Below are 5,215 nucleotides of genomic sequence, written 5' to 3' on the forward strand. Positions count from 1 at the left end.
TTGCGCCCCGGCGCCCAAGCCGGGCGAAACTTGGGGTTTCCATGTCGCGCCCCGACTGAAACCGGCGGCGCCCAAGCCTGGGGAAACTTGGGGTTTCCGAATCGCGCCACGACCGAAACCGGCGGCACCCAAGCCTACGGAAACTGGGGGTTTCCAAGTCATGCCCCGGCGCCCAGGCCTGGGGAAACTTGGGGTTTCCATGTTGGGCCACGACCGAAGTCGGCAGTGCCCAAGCCTGGGGAGACTCGGGGTTTTCCATGTCGCGCCCTAGCGCCCAAGCTTGGGAAGCTTGGGGTTTCCTTGTCTCGCCCTTTGATGGAACCACGGGTTTCCACATTTTACGGCACGAGGGAAACGCGGGGGACTTGGGTTTCCATGACGATGAAAACCAGCTCGCAAGTCTCGTGAACTTTGCGTGTTTAGAAACCGCTGCCCAAGTCTGGGGAACTCGTTGTTTCCATGTCGCGGCACACCTTGAATCGCCCGAGAGTCTGTGGAACTTCGGATTTCCATGTCGTGGGGCCATGAAGAGCCACCAAAGTCTGGGGAACGCGGGGTGTCCATTTCGCAGCGTGATGAAAACTGCTACCCAAGTCAGCGGACACACACGGGGTTTCCATTTCACATCACAACAAAAATTTCTACCCAAGTCTGGGAAACGCGGTGTAAGGACCTGCAGTTCGGTTTCTACCCATCGGTGCGAAGTGCGAACTCTACGACCGAAATGTGCGAAGGGACATAAGTATAATGCGCATTAGAGGTGGAGCGATGGTTGGTTTATAGCGTGGGAGCGTTTAGCATAACCCACGGGCCGACTTACATGTTGGGGAAACTTGAACGAAGGATTGCTTGCCGACCAACGATCTAATGGCAAGTTTGCGACGTGTAAGGGCGTTTTGGCACGCGGTGGTCTAGTCGGCCTGGGCAGCGACTCACCCAACCACTCGTATAAATATGGTAAGGCATTGGAGGATTTGGCATTCATTCAAAGATGGACATTCGAACATGAGCATTCGGTGATCAAGAAAAAAGTGTGAAGTAGTGGAGCAGGTCGCAAAAGAAGCGCGGGCATATATGCGCCCGCTCTTGGGCAAGCACACACGATACGCACAGGTTTCAGTTATCAGGTGAGGGCGCAGGTAAGGAAGGCACCCGCCGTTCGGTCTGACACGGGGTGTCTCGGGTAGGTCGCCCACCCGTCGTGGAAGAAGAAACGCGGAGGTGTCTCGGGTGACTCGGGTAAGTCACCCACCCGTCGTGCAAAAGGAAACGGGGGTGACTCGGGTGAGGTCGCCCACCTGTCGTGCAGCAATAAATGAGGTTCGGTCGAGGAGGACAGTTGGCAGCTCGTGTGAGGGCGCGCCTGCCCAGCTCAGGCAAGGAACTCGGTTGTCACACGGAGGTGTTTACTATTTGTAAAATTGGCTAAGTATGAAAATTGGTGTTTCCCATGTATACTTGTAAAGCCTCGTAAACATTGTAGAGTTGAATAATATATTGTATTCGGGCAGACTCATTGTTCAGGGGGTTGCCCCTCCCTTAATACTGCGCAATTGTGTTCTTCATGTATAATTGCTGATGATAATGAATGTGTATGGGTGTTCATTGGTATAAAGGAAACATAATAATACTTGGTTGCAAAAAACAAACTAAGTAGACTAATGGTTGGGCGTAGTCCATGAACATAAGTATTGGTGAAAAGAAAGTGTTCGGTGATGCCGCACCTCGCCAAGTACGGCTGAAAGACTACTGTAGGCCTGGGGAAGTGACACGCGGGGTTCCCATGTCGCTCACACCGTGTTGGGCGTGGCGCACGCCCCTTGATACCTGCACGATGGGCGAGCCATCGACGGAAGGTGCGTCGGTGACCCTTGTTGCATGCCCGGATGAAAGAGGTGACCATGTGCGGACGAGTTAGGATGAAGACAGGTGTGCGACGTGCGGCGACGGGTGTAATCGGTGAGGTGTTGGAGCTGACCCATGGGTGCGACGGTGCACACGAAGGGATGCGGCGGTTCGTTGGAATGGGGCGTGTCGAGGTTATGTGGCAGGTCAGTCGGGCATGCATGTTGATGGAGCCGACCCTTGTTATCCTCGAGAGACACGGCCCTTGGGTGAAAGGATGCGTATAAGTAAGGAGGATGGCATTCGACGAAGGGACATCGAGCTCAGACTTCCACATCGCAGAACAAGTGCGAAGGAAGGAGTTGGGCGAAAACGGAAGGAAGAGAAGGACGCGGGTAAGAGGGCTGCACTGGCGGGCGGATTACAGAGGGTGGGTAGGGCTTGGTAGTGCGGACAGGTAGAGCGGGGCGGGTTACCATCTGGGCAGGTAGGCCGCACTGCATGCGGGTCGTGCGCCCTCACTATGGACCGCACCGACGGGCAGAGTTTGGGCGCCGCGGAAGGGAAAGTTGGGCGGATAGGTTCGCAGTTCAGGTGTGGAGTTGTGTCGTGCAGGCCGTGGGCCAGTGCAGCACAACCACACGACACGACAGGTTTAAAGAATAATTGAAGAAGATAAATTTCTCGTAAGTTATTTTCGCTGCATTATTAAGAACACTTATTGGAAAATTGACCGAGTGTTGAAGTAGGCGCAGGCCGTGTACTCAAGTATTGGTAAAAAGAAAAAGTATGGCAGTGCCGCACCCGCTTATGCGTGGTTGAAATACTACCACTAGGATAGGAGCGTGACATGGGGTCTACCAGACCCTCCTCGACAGAGGTCGCCAAATTTCAGGGAACCCGGGGATTCCATGTCCCGCCTTGTCGAAAGCATCCCAAGCACGGGAAATTTGCGGTTCCCATGTCTCGTCGCGATGGAAATCGCCCCAAGTGCAGTAAAATTGGTGTACATTGAGCCTGCAACCTCACATCAAGAGAAAGGCTCGGTTGGTCAAGAGAATGAAGGTTTCTTCACTGGTAAAGGATCTCGCTAAGGATCAAACGTTGGAGTCTCTTCTAGAGCTAGTCCACCACGAACTATCAAAAGTTCAAAGAAGGACAGAGTGTCGGGGAACGAAGCGCCGAAGAAACAAAGTGCAGAGAGGAGGAAGGACTCGACTTGCACTTGGGGGATATTATTGTCAAGGGTCTAGGGCTTCGCAATGACCAATAAGAAGCTTCAATTAGAGAAATTTACGAAAGGGTTTTCCTCTGAGAGAGAGAGAGAGAGAGTTTTTCCCTGGCAGAGAGCCAACATCTTGTGTTCTTGTTCTTATGTTTTTGGCACCAGTTTGATGAAAGTAAACACACATGCATTAATAAGAAGAGAAGAAGATTAAGATAACACGATAAATTGCAAAAGAGATTCACAAATTGTTATCAAGTCTAGAAGAATCCTGCTATACCCCATTGCCCCAGATTCTTCAACGCGGTATTGGAGCTAAGGTGACACATCAAGGAAAGGGAATCTCAAGAACATCCGCAAGGTTGAAGCGTCAAGCCAAGAAGTCTCAATCACATCAAGGACAAGAAGGTCTACCATCTGTCATTCATCATGGAAGATTACAAAGCAAGAAGAAACGCCTTGTATAAAGGCACCTACAAGAAGAACAAATCAAAGAGGGACCTACATCAAGCTACACCATCTTGAAGAATGAAAGGCACTACGAGTCAAGTCGTCAAGCAAGTCCATTTGAAGAAAGCAACTTGAACAATATCAAGATCTAAGGAAGGCAAGCCATCAAGAGGAAAGCAATTTCACTAAATCTCAAACTCTATCAAGTAAGTATATGTCCCCTTCTGAGTATACCTCAGTGTCTTTTTGCAAGGAAAGTAGCAAATTGGTTGGGACCACTACATGTCCAAAGTCCAACGGTTTGGATGCCAAGAGTATGGACGCTACAAAAAGGATTGTCCTAAACTTAAGAAGGACAACAACAACAAGAGAAAAAGGGAAGAAGCTCATGTAACTCAAGAAGTGAATAAAGACAACAAGAAGCAAAAGAAGGAAGATCCTCCTATGACTAAGTCAACCTCTTTGCTTAAAGTCTTCTTTCAAAGGGGGTAGAGGTCTCATTGGGGGTCCCATTTATGGGATTCAAGAGAGGATGATATACAGGTGAGAGCAGATGAAGCAAGAAAGGCTACACCAATCGAGGAGAACTATCAAATAAAGCTGCGATGATAAAAGCATAATCAAGGTGAGGTATGTATGCATCAAAGTTTAAGTCATGTCATCATATATATTGATTGGGTCATGGGAAAAGTTCTAGAATCAAGATCAAGAATAAAAGTATCTCTTTCACCAACGACATGCTCGGAGGCATGTGCTACAGTGGAGTAAAGGTCAACATGAAGAAGTTCTCTCATAAGGAGTATAAGGTGGTTGACCAATCAATCCAATAAGAAGCAAATGAAGAACATCGCGGTCACAAAGAATAACTATTTGACAAGATTCCTCAACATCTCTCGAAAGAAGGCACGAAGCTCTGACAAAGGAAGAAAAAGATAAAGGACCCTTGACACCTACGAAGGCCTTAGAGATAGTAAGGTGCAGATAACTATTTACACTCTACAAATATGTCATGATGAAGAGCAATATCACGAAGGGCCACTAAATCAAAGTACGGGAACAAGCGACTACAACTAAGCATCCATGTGATAAGTGTTATGAAGGATAGACAAGGTGACAAAGGAGTAGCTAGATGACAAAAAGGACCTGATATATATCAAGAAGGCCACTTTCCACGAAGGGAGCAATTACATGACAAACCAGGGGGGAAGTGATCGATGGCCGGTACTCTGCCAAGAAGAAGTTCAAACAAAGACTTCATGACATCGAAGGAAAGAAGGAGATCAAGCGGTTGAAGGACCCACGAAGAAGACGTTGTTGATGAATGGACAAGTCCCTAGCTAAGAGGGAGTTCTAACAAGTTCCCAACTACAAAGGAGCTTGGGCAAGTTCCTTGTCAGAGGAAACTTGGGCATGTCTTCCCCAATCAAGGGGAAGAGATAGACACAACATTCTTGTCTTCACTTGGCAAGAAATAATGGGAGGATTGGGCAATCATTTGGCATCTGATGCTCTTTGAGGATGTGTAGGGCACCCAAGTCAAGAGTAGGCAAGAGGAGCGATATTCTTTGAGGGATGGGAACCCAAGACAAGAATTGTCCTGGAAGGTCATACTCAGGGAACACCTGGGTGGGTATGTACCTTTAGAGACAATGACCAAGGTGTTAGTCAAGGCCTTGCTATGAACAATGTTGGCTA

This window comes from Pinus tabuliformis, chromosome Q (genome assembly GCF_031772625.1).
Source record: "Pinus tabuliformis cultivar Carrire ecotype Pingquan chromosome Q, CPIR1, whole genome shotgun sequence".
NCBI lineage: Eukaryota > Viridiplantae > Streptophyta > Pinopsida > Pinales > Pinaceae > Pinus > Pinus tabuliformis.